Below are 16,609 nucleotides of genomic sequence, written 5' to 3'. Positions count from 1 at the left end.
TTTAGAAAAAACTTAAATTTAATATCTCTCGATATATTCTAAACAAAAAGAAACAAATAATATAAATTTGGTTTTCAGAGTTTCATTTTTGCATACCTTTCTAAATATTTTATTCTAATTAGTATCATTTTCATAAAACCAAGAAATAAAATAAAAATTAAAGTTATTTACTACACGCCATATAATTCAATAAACTAAAGTCGACTAAGAAGAGTGTGGTTAATTTTGATTTATTTTCTGTTACGAGTAAACAACGATTCACAAAAATGTCAATTTAGTTGGCCTACAAGGATATTTAAGTAAAAAGTGAAAGATTCAATTGAAAGATAATGCAATTTATTAGGACAACATTCTTATAAAAAATCTAGAATGAAATAGTAGATTTCAGTTTTATAAAATTTGCTATTCTTTCAAAAATTCTTACTTTCAATTAAATATAATGACCGATAAACTTATGACGAACATAAAAGAAGTATTATAACCCTATTATGTTCATCATAAAATTATAAACATCATAAAATTCCATTCAAATTTATTACTTAAAAAGTAAATACTCTTATGAATTATGTTTAGTTTTTGGTTTATTTTTATAATTTTTCTTTTATATTTTTGTTCAAGACAGGTTATAACATAACCTATGATAAAACAATATCGTAAAGATAAATATTGAAATATAATATATCAAACGTAAACAAACCGAGCGAATAATAATATTATAATGTAAAAGCATCTGGAGTTGGAGCTGTGTGCCTTTGGAATTATTGGATCAGGAAGTATTATTTTTCTAGAACCCGTCAAATATATGCCAACCCACTACTGAAATGAATGATTGGTATCTTTACAAACCAGCTGTTACGTATTACAGCTGCTCTGTATGAATGTAGGTGCTTACGATTACCTAAGAAAGTCATTTCAACTTCTGAGCTCATTATATTTTTGTGAGCTATTGTAGGTACACAGAGTTTGTATAATATTCTCCAATCCGGTAATTGCTGAAGTATTATAGAAATATTTTTTTTTCATATTTATAAATGTAAAATCTAAAAGATTATTTCTTTTAAGAAGAAGAAGGCACTAAAAGAAGTATTTCTTTAACTGTGTTTTTTTAAACATATATTAGTAACCACATGCATTTTATAACATTCATCAATGGTGTTATTCAATTTTCCTGTTTAACAATATTTAGTGTGTATTTAATCTGCTGTCTATTAGATATCATAACCGAATAGTATATGTGTCCCGAAAATGGTCGATATAATGAATAACAAATATCTCATGCCATGCTTATTCAGTTCAAATAAGCCTTATGACTGGAAAAGGATATGTTTTCAAAGAAATATCTTTTTGTCTTTAATATACTGCACAAAAATACTGTTGGTCAATAGGAGGTAAACCACACTGAGATATTCAGTCCTGCAACCTCCTACAGGAATTGAATATAAAGGAATATCATTTTTTAACAAAAAACAACGCTAATACCTCGAAGGTACCAAACATTACGTAGTTTTATTTTGAAGTAAAAGTGCTTTATATGTAAGAATATTTAATGTTACAGAATGTCAAGAAGAAACGGAAACGTCAGGAAGAAATGGAGAACTATAAACGGAACTTGTTCTACAAGTTCCGTTTATAGTTCTCCAAATGAAAATAAAGAAAAACCTTTATATAAGTATGTGTTTGAAAACTTTTCGTTTTCGAAATACCGCTTGCGAAAAATTTCGTTCTTGTTTCTACTTCAATAGTAAAATGAAGCCGTACTGGAATTCTTGGATCTTAAATTAAGTTGTAATTTTTTTGTTTTCATATAATTTTTGATTAGAAAAATTGAAAAAAGTTTCCAGAACTGCATCCTTAGTAATTTTTGAGAAACTTATTATAAAACCTAAAATGCTGGCGTTGCAAAACACAGATTTTTAGATCTGACGTACAATAAATTTAGTTGAATTGCCAGTAGTCAAATAAAATTGTCCAAAGTAATTTGTAGAGAGTTAATTTTGAGAAAATTTCATAACTGGAGTAACGTCAACTAAACATGAAGAAAAATACTATATTATAATTTAAAACCGAGATAAGAAGTTTTTAAAAATACTGTAACAGAACCAGTATTGTAACGGACCAGGGTAACAGATTTCTTCCAATTAAGAAGAAAGAAAAAATAATTAAAAAAGAATTCAGAAGGATCTAAAAGGGATTCTTTTCTTAGAGTAACGGATACGCTTAACAATCTGTTCTTTGTAATACAGACAATGACACCTCCAAAATATTCTTGTTCGACCAGAAGGGTTACCAGAGAGTTTATAGAAAAAAGTAAGGGCGTGGAGAGTGAAAATTATAACGCTTCAACAATTAAAGGGATGACGCCAATCGATGCGGTTGCGGTTGCAGTTAAGCATTTGGTACCAGTGAAGAATACGTCATGAGTATCCCCGCGTGGACAGTGGGCGAATAGAAGTTATTCGGTGAGTTACTGCTGGTAAATAGTAGTGAAAGTGACGTATTATATTCATTCATAAAGTATAGGGTTGTTCTGTTGTAGACAGTAAAAGTAAAAATGTTTGCAAAAATTGAATTGTATGGACTTTTCTACTGTTATCTTGTTATTGGTCATTATAAAGTGTTTAGTAAATTTTACTGAATTGTGATATTGATTAATTTAACTGTTATTAACCAAACCTTGTTTTATTTGAACTAATATTTTGAATGTTATTCATTTATTCATACGTATTTTTATAATATTAATAATAATTTTTTTTTGTGTGTATACGGGCATCTACTCCTAAAGTCATTAGCACTCGTCACATTTTTTAAAAAGGTTTAAACCTTTAAACCACCATCAGGTTCGTCATATGTAAAGATGTAAAGGGCCCTTACATTTTATTTAAAAACACCAAAAAAGAACACAAAACATTTAGACACTCACATATATTAACGACACTGTAAACACTTACAAGGTGTAAAGGGCCCCGATATTAAAATGAAAAAAATAAATAAAACAAAAACTAAAATTGTTAAAGGGTGTCTTCGCAGTACAATATTCATTTTTCCCTATTTCTTTTCCAAACACCCCCGAGGCAACTTAATCGCCGTAAAGCATTATATCAATCGCCCTAGTATACTGTGGCAGTTGACTACTCTCCTAAAAATTTTTCTGTAGAATATAACCCTTCGGAGTCCCCCCGCGTCATAGGAGCAATTCGACTAACATTTTCAGGACGGCCAAAGAACCCCCTCAGCGGGGGGGGGGGGGGCTGGCCCTTCCCGGTGCTGACTCACCTTGCTCCAGCCCGCCTTGCACATATTTTGCCTCGCTCCCACCATCCACCCCTCGAGGGTCCCCCATACCATCTTCGGATACGCCCCGACTCCCCAATTCTTGCATGCAGGCGATCCCGGGGGTCCTAGGCAAGAGGGCTACCTCCAGACCCTATACGTGCCACGCTTCAAGACTACCCTTTTATACATATAGTTAAACACTCATTTAGAGATTCTTTAACACAGCTTGAATTTGCTTAAAGACTTAATAGTCAACGATGACTATCTTCTTTTAGTTCGTGGTCGAGCGCAAGCGGCCTTGTCAACCGCGGAGGGCTGGATGGACATTCAAAATTTAAGATTTATGTGCCCAAGACGAAGTATATTCTTCTCAAGAGTACCAACAAGTTATAGTACAGTTGAAACCCCCATATTAAATATAAAGGCTGTGTAATAAGCCGAGTGAGAATTCATAAGTACCTAGGTGTTTTGTTGGATAAGAAGTTGCTGTTCAGCAACCAGATTAGGCAAGTAGCAGTGGACGCCGTCTCAGTGATGCACAAACTTAGGAGGATTGCTCGGAAGGACTATGGATTGTCTGGCTGTCAAATATACATGGTGTACCAAGGTGTCTTCATAAGCATGACCTTTTACACGGCGCCCGTTTGTGGGGATAGATTGGATATGAGTATAGCACTTTTTCAAAATTTAAGGCGTGCACAGCGCAGAGCCTTAATTGTATGCCCTGGTGTTTTCAAAATAACCTCCTACGAGGGTACTACCATATTGGGAAAGGCTCTCCCAATAGATTTAGTGGTAAAAGTGCGGGAAGCCATGTGAAGATCGCAAAGAGGTAGGGAGGCCGAGGTATTTGGGATGCGGTTTTTGGCCGGGCTAGTACCGGAACGGAACGGTAATACAATGCTCCGGATCTAAATTTCGTTTGGTTGCCCATCTCTCACCTGCGGAATGAGTTGAAGAGCTTCGCGATGGAAGCAAAAATTGGATATCACGACTAACGGAAGAAGTTTAAGTTTATAAGGGCTCTGGGGTGGAGATGGTATACCACAAGTTTGTTTATAACGGAAACGGTTGCAGAGGTGCTCACCAACCATGTTAATTTGAACCAATATATTTATTTCAGTCCGCTTGTCAGCTGATGAGCTTTGTGTCTGCAGGGAGGTGCAGTCAAATGAACACCTGATGTTTGACTACCCTGCTCTTGAGGAGACCAGAGACGGGGCTACCCTGGAACTTAGTGGTCAACGGCAAAATTGGTTACTCACAAGCGGCGAGTCAATGTGGCGAGAGCCCCATTGTCGGATCGTGAGGGAGTTTCGTGATGCGGTTGCTTTGTTCAACCGACATCAATAGTTTGCTTAAAGGAAAGACTCCTATCGTATTGCTGTGGGAAGCTAACCTAGAGATATATAGCTGATCACCAGCCAATTAAGGCTCCATGCACTTTAATATGGTGGACAGATAATTGCTGACATTCAGCGACCTAGGCGTGGCAGGTAATTGCTATCTAAACGAAGTAAATTTCAATTTATGGATGTCATATATATTTTTAGTAGTTGATGGGGTGTGCCTACACATTTTAGTAAATATATGAGGAATGAGCAATAATGAAAGTACCTCGAAAAATTGCCAACCTCTTTACTAACGACCAGATATTTTGGTTTACAAAAATTATTCTTGAATAGAGCTCTTTGTATGCTCTTTACCTTTTTCATCCTTCCAGCTTTCTTTTCGCCTCAGACGAAATGGCTGGTTCCAAATGTAGGTGTTTGTGTGAACCAGCTGTTACGTTTGATGATTGTTCAATTTTCATGCTTTTCGTTCCTTTCTTTACCAAGGTTAGCCGGCGGGGTACACCCCGCCAACCCTACCAACCCTGCCAACCCTGGAGGGTTCGTTCCGGTATTCCAGTGGAACCGATATATGTCCTGGCAGAGAGCGGAGATGTCCAATCTCTGCACTGACTCCAGGCTCCTCACACCGAAGTTTTTAAGAGTCCCATGCACAGATATACATGGGCACCTTAGCTATATGCTTGCCATCGCGGGAAGTATGCGGACAGCGGAAGGGCCTCCGTTACACCTGCAATCACTTCGATCCTAGCCGTCACATCGCCAGCTCTAAAGATGGTATGAATCCGTTTCTTTAATCGTTTAAGTTTTCATATCTGCAGGTGGCCGAAAAATCCAGTCCTTTTAGTGCGGCTGTAGGTGGAATCAGGACAAAGATAATTCCATCTCCGAGGGAAAACACTCGGAGGCCTGTTAGCCAGCATTATGAATAGTACTTATGTACAGCTGTTTCCGCTCTGGACGTGGAACGTAGATGTTATGTTCCGGACGTGGGAATTATCTACCTCAGGGCATTATTATTATTAATTTTTCTTTTATGTCTTTAGAGTAATTTATAGCTATCTATAATAAGTTTTTAATTTTCTTCGTTTTTTCATATCCTTATCAAACCGCAAACACGCGATAACATCTAGAAACAAAATCAATAGTTAAAAATAAATAAATAAAAAGAAAAATTGAATTAGGCAATTGTTTAATAGTATTTAAATTTTATCGTGTTATATTAAACATATTACGAATGGAATGTTATTTTTTTAAAAGCAGTTTGAAATGTAAGATAAACATTTCTTTTATTTTCTAAGATGGTAATATTAACAACAAATCAACTAAATTTAATTTGTTACGTTTGAACAGTTCTGAATGCTGAAAATTGAAGGCATTTAAAGTCAATTTTATATCTTTCTGAAGATACCCTCTCAGTTTTTAAAAGAAGAATATAATGATAATTTTTTTACGTGATAATAGAAACATGCACAATTTTTTCAAGCGATGAAGTTACAATTCAATAATAATCATCACTGGAGTCTAAAAAATCCACATAACAGTAACATTTATTTCCAACGCAAGTTAATGTAAATGTTTCGAGTAATATCATAAAATGCCACTATTAACTAGACAAGAAACGATTTTTCAGCATTACAGAACTGCTCCTCATTTTCGTTAAGAAGTTAGGAATTATATTTACTTTATTTTCCAAATGTGTACTTGCAATTTGTTCACCTAGTTTACAATAACCAACCCACCCCCACGGCCCAAAAAGATGAAGATATGTATGACGTGTAAATGAGGTATTATCTTGTACAGATTTAGGCCAACCACTCCAGAGATGTGTGGTTAATTAAATTCCAACCACCAAATTACACCGGTATCAACTCTCTAGCATTCAAATCCGTATAAAAGCCACTGACGTTTACTAGGATTTGAACCTCAGAACGTTCGACTTAGAAAATCAAATCTGTTAACTGATTTGAGACGACGAGCCGGCAGGCAGGAATTACATGAATGTAAAATATTCGAAATTATTTTTAATACTTGATTTTGTTTCTGGATATTTTCCAGAATTGGAAAATATCCTTTTCTGGATTCTTTTTTGGTAAAAATTATGATTCAGTATTTTTTTAGCACTTTTCGTTCTCTTTTTGTTTTTAAATTCAAATCTTTTAAACTATCCTTCATATTCATTTGGACGTTACTTACACAAATTTACTTAAATATGTCTACAAATGCTTTGTAGGCAGTACAATAGTTTTCCATTTGTTTATTATATTATCTATTTTCTTTAATTTCACATGTTCAACATAAATTCTACGTGAATCTCACGAATTCTTTGTGAGATACGAAGAATTCATCTCGAATTTTTTTCGTTTCTTCTCTGTACATTTATAGTACAATTATATTAATTTACATTTATATACTCTTAGTAAGTAATAAATTCTTATACCTTACACGTAAAAGTAAAATTAAATTCACAGTTCATTGAAAGGTTTTCATTAAGTTCTTTTTAAGTACAAGATTAATACAAATTGTAATATTATTATTAATTAGTTTATTATTCATTAATATATATATATATATATATATATATATATATATTATATTATATATGTGGGTGTGTGTGTGTGTGTGAGCGCGCGCGCGCTGGCGAGTAATATTTTAAAGTACGTAGAAGCATCTGGATTATTGAATCACCATATGAACTAGTAACTGGTATTTTACAATTACGCGTACGAGGATTGTAATAAAGTAATGAGGCTAGTTTTTTTTGGCAGCCAAAGTTGCAACACTGTAAAGTTACTAGTAAACGTATGGTTACATGAAGAGCTAATTTATATTACCTACTAATATTTTTAATCTATTGTTGCAATGTGAGACGTAAAAAAACTTTTCGTGAAACAATTTTTTGTTGTGCGTTACAAAAATGAGTGATACTAATTATGAGCAACGTTGTGCAATCGAGTTTTGTGTTAAACTTTGTGAGAATGCTACTGAAACTTTTTCAAAATTGAAAAGGGCATATGGAGATGACGCTATGTCACGAGCCCAAGTTTTTAGGTGGTTTAAAACATTTTCAGATGGCCGGGAATCAGTTACGGACGATCCACGCTCTGGAAGACCGTTATCGTCAAAAAGTGACGACAATGTTGAGCGAATCAGAGACTTGATACGGTACGACCGGCGACTAACTGGCAGAATGGTTGTAGAACAATTTAATTTGGACAATACCACAGTCAATCAAAATTTGACAAATGAATTGGACATATGAAAAAGTTTTGCAAAATTAGTCCCAAAAAAACCTCACTGTTGAATAGAAGAAGTGTGCCGCGATATTCTAGGGTGAATTGAAACTGATCCTGATTTCATAAAAAAATATTATTACTAGGGATGAATCTTGGATATTTTAGTACGACTCAGAAAAAAAATTCCAGAGCCAGGAGTGACACGCTTCAAACTCACCACACTCCAAAATGAGATAAGGTGTATAGTAGGGAACTTTATGAGAAGAATCAGAAAGCTTTTAATTTTTGTCAATGGGTTTTAAAGGAAGAAAAAAATAACAAATCTTTAAAAGAAAAAATCAAGAGCAGAATTGGATTCCTTGTTTGAAATATTACACTCATTTTTGTAGTAGAATTTTCAAAAACTATAAATATACAATAGGCCTGGTGTAGTATAGAGTAATAGCCATACAGTTTTTATACAGTATATATATATATATATATATATATATATATATATATATATATATATATATTACTTAAAAAATTCAACATAGATTCAACACGTTTGTTTTGCATATATATATTATTATGTATTTTGTTATTTATAGACTAACTTTTTTCTTCAATTATGGGTAGGGGAAAATTACAACTGTAAATTAGTATAAGGAAACTTTTTAAATTGGTGGCTAGGAGATTTTTAGGTAGATTTCATAAGAAAGCTACCTATTGTAATGGGTACCATGTTTCGACTTCGGGAAAATTTCGACATATCTTCACGATTCACATCCCCAGACCCCAAAACCATCGTCAGAACTATGGGTAGTTCGCCTACCCCTAGTTTGCCCCGGTGAAATTTACCTCCGCCTTTCAGCGTGCCGAAAGGAATTTTTTTTTATTTTGCGAATTTGAGGAAAGTAATTTTCGTTAATTCTATGAGAATTAATTTCTGATTTGAAATTTAAATAATATTCAAATGTGACTGCAATTAATATACGATTACTGTACTTTGGTAAAAAAGTAGCCTACAATTTCTACCTCGTTTTCGAAATCAAAGATGCTAATTAGATATCACTGAATATATACCGAATGAAAATAGCTAGCTCCTTGGCTACTAATTTTACTGTATGTTTTCTCCCGATTATAGATAAGTATAAAATAAACTTACTATCTTTCTTAAATAATTGTTATACTTACTTATAAAACAAGAAAAAATATTACAAGTGAACATATAAATAAACAATGTACGTCCAAATAGACTGAAAAATTATAATGGATTGAATTGAATCTATAAAAATTACTTACTAACTTTTAATTCCATATGAATAATATTTACAGGTAATAATTCAAGCAAAATTTATTCGTATGTTAAAAAATGACTTAATTCATAATCAAACAGCATCAAAGAATTAAGATATATTCGTAAATATATGTATATTTATTAGTTTATATATATAAAATAATAAACACCAAACTAATATTGTTGACACTAGGTTTTTAAATTAAGCAGTATGCAATTTAGGAAACTTTTACACTGTTAGAATAGAATGCCAAGTTCACGCGCGTAAAAGTATTTTATTTGGCATAAATAATAATTTCCTGCCAAGAAACACACTAACGACTTTAATATAAAGGATTTTTTCGCACACTCAATTGTTATTATGTTCTTTATTTCATTCATATAAACATAATTTAATCATATATGTGACCCTCAAAAGAAAAAAGGTCTGGCGGTTCTGAAGTTTTTCTGTCGTTCTAGTTCAAAAGACGTAGACGATAAACTAAACAAAATAAAAATAAAACGAGTCAGATCAAATTATTTTATTACATAATATTTTTTAATTACATCAAGTGTTGGTAGGACTTTTGCAAATATACTTAAAATATTTTAAAGCATCGTTGAACAAATACTCTATCATGTAAGTAAAATATTTCAAACTGCATTAAAAATTATTTAGTCACGGTTTATTTATAGAGTTTAAATAATGCTACAACTCGAATCAAATTCATACACGCGTACTATTACAAGAATTTAGCCTATAAACATAGCTTTGATCGTCAGTGTATGAAAGTCAATTTTTTTTTTTTATAAACTAGGTTAATCCAATAGCCCTAATTAATTAATAGCCGCCGATTTTATATATAAAATAAAAGTTTAACGTAAACATATTTACCTCCTTGTAACAAGTAAATATATAAGGTTATTCCCAAAAAGTTATAACAATAACTTATAGACTGTGATAATTTTTTCATCAGTAATAAATTTCAAACCTAAAAGTTTAGTTTGGAACATTGAGCATCTGAAGAGCAACAAATTAATTAAAGAATCTTGACTTTACATTTCATTAAGACTCTGTTCGTACTAGAATGTTAAATATCGAAATTAAATTTTACCAATTTACTTGAACAATAACATGTAACTGAACGCGCTTTCTTAAAAAAACAATAAAATAAATTGTCCATCAGGAGTTATTGATATTTTAATTGAAAGTAGACACGGGGGGTGCTTGAATGAGAAAATAATTACTATGACAATTTCACTGAAGACGAACAAGTCTGGAGGAGACTATCAGACTGTCAGTTGCAAAATTATAGATGCCTCACGTTTTTGGTGAAAAAATCATTAAAATGAATAATAAATAAAATTAAAATTTTCATAAAACTAATTATTGTTAAGGGTTTAATTACAAATATTTTATAGTATTGTCACCTGTTCGCGGCTGAATCAGGATATTGAGAGATTAAGAACTGAAAATGTTTATATAATTACAATTTATTAGTTAAAGAACATAAGTAAAATAAAATAAGACAAATCAATAATAATAAACTGAATAAAAATAATAATAATTTTTCTCACAACCACAACAATTATTTAATAATAAATGTCAACAATAATAATAATAAACAACGATTATATACAAAACAGAGTTTCAAGTAAGGACAAGATTTATTTACAGAAAGTTAAATCATAAAATCAGAATTCAGTCCCACTTATAAAGGACACTAATGACCGTTTGTATTAGAACTACAACTAGTATTGTATTAATAAGAAGATAAGACTAGTCTAAAGTTCCTTAACTGCAAACACCTTTTCTTTTTACAAATAAAAATACCCTAACAATTTATGAATGAGTTTTGATATTTTATCTCTTTCTCAAATTGCCTTGAACAATAACATGTAACTGAACACGCTTTCTTAAAAAAACAATAAACTAAATTGTCCATTTGGAGATATTGATATTTTAGTTGAAAGCACACATGGGGTGCTTGAATGAGAAAATAATTGCTACGACAATTTCACTGAAGACGCACAAATCTGGAGGAGACTAAAAACTGTCAGTTGCAATTGTCCACATTTGAATGATTGTGACAACACTTCAAAGTTGTAAAAACTGAGTATTACACGCACAATCTCGCTTCTTCACTCCTCGCTGAATACTCCTTGCAGAATACTCTTGCTTAAAACTAAACTTAACTCGTCTTTCCTGAAGTATTTACATTCCTATCCTCTTGACCTGCAGAACCGGTCCAAGTCGAAGCGTGAGAATGATCGTCAGAGTCCTTAAATTTTCCCATAAGTTCCTACCCTGGTCCGGTAATTCTTCTTATTGAACAACATCTGTTGAAGTATGTTAGGGCAATATTACAAAGAACGTTTGTTAAACTGACCTGTTAGCCTCAGAAAAAGGATTCCTTTTAGTCTCCTTCTGGTTTCCGTCCATTATTATTTTCTACTACTTTCTTCTTAATTGGCAGGGATCCGTTATTCAGGTTCGTTATACTGATCTTGTTAAGTATATTTTAATTTAAAACTCTAAAAGATTGTGAAGATATTTAAAAGGGAAAATATAAGAATCTTTTCCGCTAACTGCCCTATTTAACATTAGATAATTTTTTTTTTTAATTTACCTTTAAGTTGGTTATTATCCATTTTTGACATGAAATTTGTTTATTCCGTGAACTGTTCCCCCTTTTATCGAACATCACTTTTAGGTTACTTGTTTTACAAATTTCTCTTAAAATCTTCTCCTACGGATTATATTACTTAAAATGATTCTCAGCTTAAAAGACATTATTAACAAAAGTCAATGGCTCATAAGTGCATCACGTTATGAATTTGAACGTGGATGCAGTAATAGCAGACTTGTTACGGGGATAACAGTTTTGATGAATTTATATTCACAGTAAGCATCCTGCTTCTGGACAAGCAAAAATGCGACCTGGTTGTTTAAGATAGCAATTATTTTACATATAATTAATTTTATTGTAGACTTATGATTTTCTTGTAATAGAATTAAAATATTACATTCTGCCTGTGAAAGATTCTAACGATATTATCTTATCAGTAGAATTAATCGAATTTAAAAGCTACTAATCAAAGTGTGAAAGTGTGATTGTTTTGTATAGATTTTAGGATCCCATATAATATAAATGAATATTTTTTAAATAATTATTTTAGTCATGCTAAATAATGCAAAGAAAAAAATTATTTATTTATTTTTTTTAAGTATAAATATTATTATAAAATAATATTATTTTAAACAACTTGAGTCCAACTACATTTTTTGAATGAAATTTAACTACTCTGTTCATAATAACCGTAAGTTAATGAGGGGGGTCTAATTTTATTCACTATTTAAATTTTTGTTTGAATTTCCTAATCTTTGAAATTTCATTTTAAACTGAAATTGGTCTTCACAAAACTAAAATAAGTATCAGTTATTAACCACTAAATATCTTTCAAGCATTTAAGGGAAATGAAAAAAACATTTAAAATGCGTTCTAGAAATATCTGCTTAGTAACAGATCGCTTCTCACTGATCTTATTTTCTTCAAGAATTTTTGACAATATTCAAGTCATCAGCAACTTTTATAGAAATACGTAGATATTTCATCCAGAAATAGTTAATTTTGCAATAAAAGAACATTTTCAATTATTGGATGAGATTTTGAAGAGCTCTTATATGTTTACTTATTATGTTTGTTTACATTCTACGCGTTAAAACTTGTGTGGGATCAGCTAGGCCACAACAATAAGGGTATAATAAGAACACATTTATTTACAGTTCACTAAAAATTTGTGTTAAAAAACAGTGCAAAAATTGGTTCAAGTAAAGCAACATCAACCGTAATTTGCCCGACCGACCCGGAAAATGAATCATAATTTAATGTGTTTGTAATTTGATTATTTGAATCACGTGCGTCGGCTACCACGATCCATCATCCACGCTGACATTACTCAGCAACGCCCCGTGACCAGAAGTCAGATAAATCTTAGCTTATTTTTCATCATTCACTTTTCAATTCGCATTTTCATATTCTTAATCATTAATTTTCATGTGCATGTCTCTACCCAGACATAAAATTTGTGTCGTGATAAATATCATTCTTGTCGTATAAATGATCATTTGTAAATTATCTCTTCACTGTTATTAATTCAAATATGGAGGATTCAGAACAGTTAAGACTGAATTAAAAAAACAGGTGTAGTTAAGGGACAAATTATGAGATTCAATAGTTACTTAAATAAATCAGACGATGTTAGTCAGTTTAAATTTAGGTTAGTTAAATTTCAAGAACTGTTGTCGGATTTCGAAAAAATCAAACCGAAAACGACATTTTGGACGATTCTGAAAGCCATAATGATGATTGGGCTCAATTTGAAGATACATTCTATCGATTAACCACACGAACCCAAAGTAAAATTCCACAGCAGCTCACTAAGGCTCACAATATCGGTGTAAACCATGAAACAACCGACGAAAATAAAGAGTCAAGTTGGATTTATACCCGCTTTTACTTACCATCTATCAAGCTGCCCACATTTCGAGAGATTATGATGAATGATCATCATTCCATGACAGTTTTAAATCATTAATTCATGACAATCCAATTATACATTCATACATATATAATCATATATATAATCATAATCATACATATAATTATACAATCATACATTATTATTGACCCAATGAACACTGGGACAATAATAATTCATTTAATTATCAGTAAGTTGAATAAAACTACTCATCGTCAGTGGGAATCAGAAATAGATTCTAAAAATGTGCCAGTTTTATCTGAATCAATAAAATTTCTACAGAAAAAATATCGAATCATAGAAGCTATTAAAACAATCTCAAACCGGAAATTTTCAATCAAAACTCAAACAAATTTAAAAAAACAATATACCCATCCACGTTTAATTACTTATCTTCTATAAAGAAATGTTCATTATGTCACAATTTCCACCCATTGTATTTCTGTGATAAGTTCAAATCATTATACATTAAAGATAGAGAAAGGGCGGTGCGGAAGTTAGGACTGTGATTCAATTGCTTGTCTTTTGGTAATCATAAAATAAAAAATTGTGCTGCAGGCTCATGGAAAATTTGTAATAAACGTCATAATACGTTATTGCATTATTCAGAAAGGAAAAATAAATCTTTGCATCCTGAATCAAATACATCAATTTGCAAAGGCTGAATCCAGTAGTCAGAATCAATCAATTGCGTCCCCATCACATGTATCGTGCCAAGGTGTTCCTTCTTCAGTGTTGTAGTCTATTGCCCTAGTGTCTGTTCTCGATCATCGTGGGTCGTTTCATATTTGTCACGCACTATTAGATTCAGGGTTACAATCAAATTTTGTGACTGAAAGGGCAGTCAGAAAACTAGGCTTGCCATTTGAAAATGCGTCTGCAGAAGTGAATGGTATTGGAACATCCACTACAAAAACTTCTAAAGTTGTTCAATGTGTCATAAACTCAAGATTTAATATATTTTCCTTCACAATTGACTGTGTAGTCCTAACATCTATTACCAAACATTTATCCACTGTGCCAAATGAGAAATCGGACATGAAAATTACATGTAGATCCAAATTTCTCATTTTTTAGCCGAATGACATTGACTTGTTCATTGGAGCAGAGTTAGTTTTCGACTTGCTATGTGATGGAAGACTAAAACTTCATGATTCATCTCCAACTCTTCAAAATACAGTGCTTGGTTCGATCATTTCCTGCAAAGTAACGACCAATACGCAGGACGAGATAAACAAAACCATACAGAAGTTTTGGGACATAGAAGTTGGTTGCTCTGAAAGGCAGCATACCGGTAACTACAAACTGTGCGAAGACCTATATATGAATATAACCTTCAGGGATGACCTTGGAAGGTACTGTGAGCAAATCCCCTTAAAAGGTGATATTTGTGAATTCGGTGAAACAAAGGATTCTGTATTCAGAAGATTTTTATTATTAGAGAGGTGCTTATCCATTAACTCAGAGATGCGTTCACAATACATCCAATTCATGAAAGAATATGAAGAGCTAGGACATATGAAGAAAATTACAACGGCTAAAGCTAATTCATCAAAGGCTTATTACATTCCGCATCACGCAGTGTTATGCGAAGATTCCATAATCACCAAATTACCGGTAGTTATCGATGCATCCTAAAAAAACAAACTGCGATGTTTCATTGAGTGACATCTCAATCATCGGTCTAACAGATCTTGTCAGTATTGTATCAAGATTCAGAACGCATCCATATGTTGTAACAGCAGATATTGAAAAAATATATCGTCAGATTAACGTCCAATCAGCTCAATAAAATCTACAACTAATCCTTTGGAGAAACCAGCCAGAAGATCCTATTAAAACATTTAAATTGCTGACAATCGCTTATGGCACCGCTAGTGCTCCTATCTACCGACCTAGCAACGAGAATTCTAAAGCAGTTAGAATTGGATGAAGAATCCTCCTTTCCAGTCGCATCCAAGGAAGTCGTAGAGGATTTTTATGTGGACGATGTTATGACTGGAGCCAAGACAATAAAAGAAGCAAAACAACTACGGCGTGATTTAAGTGATCTGTTTCATCGAGGCGGTTTTCATCTTAGAAAGTGAAGTGCTAACAATCCAGACATTCTATCTGACGTTCCATTGTGGCCATCTATCTGTCCTGATGTGGCTAAGGGTTGCTTTGAGGTTGATCAAGACAGTACGATTAAGATACTGGGTCTTATGTGGAATCCAAGAAAAAATGTATTTCAATTTTCTTTTCGTGACAAAACACAGCTGTAAAAACAACTAAACGCATTATTTTGTTGGCAATCGGAAGGATTTTCGATCCCCTTGGAATCATAGGTCCAGTAATTTTAACCGCGAAATTAATCATGCAAAAATTGTGGTCTTATTCAATAGGATGGGATGAAAGGGTACCTGATTAAAGAGTGGCCTCAGTTTCAAGAGTCATTGCATATGCTATCAAACATTCAAGACCAAAGGGACATAGACCGTAAACAGAAAGGTCTTCTGAAGTTAGAGATACATAGATTCGCAGGTGCTTCAAAATCTGCTTATGGTGCCTGTATATATCTCAAGTGTATTTACCTTGATGGAATCATCACTCTTAATTTAGTCATGTCAAAATCTCGTGTCGCACCATTAAAGAAAATATCGTTACCAAGACTAGAGTTGTGTGGCGCTTTGTTGTTACCTGAACTATTCAAACCAACCGTTAATGCATTACATCTTCAAATTTATTCAATTTCATATAACACTAATTCAACTATAACATTAGCAAGGATTAAGATCATTGGACATCTTCTCATTGGACAACATTTGTTGTTAACAGGCTATCTAAGATACAAACCAACACCGACATCAGTTCGTGGAAACATTTGAAGAGTCAAAACAATCCTGCTGACTATCTGTCGAGAAGATTAATGTCAGATAAGATTACAAAGGTGGACTTGTATTGAAAGG

The 16,609-nt window shown here is 32.6% G+C and overlaps 1 protein-coding gene across 1 annotated transcript in view; it reads right to left on the bottom strand.

The window, feature by feature from the left end:
• Positions 1-16,609, bottom strand: part of LOC142332349 (voltage-gated inwardly rectifying potassium channel KCNH6-like) — a 792,659-nt gene that overhangs the window by 354,666 nt on the left and 421,384 nt on the right. The window lies entirely within an intron of this gene.

Source organism: Lycorma delicatula, chromosome 1 (assembly GCF_047948215.1).
Source record: "Lycorma delicatula isolate Av1 chromosome 1, ASM4794821v1, whole genome shotgun sequence".
Taxonomy (NCBI): Eukaryota; Metazoa; Arthropoda; class Insecta; order Hemiptera; family Fulgoridae; genus Lycorma; species Lycorma delicatula.
Note: the sequence above shows the minus strand (reverse complement) of the source record. Positions and strands in the feature narration are given on the sequence as shown.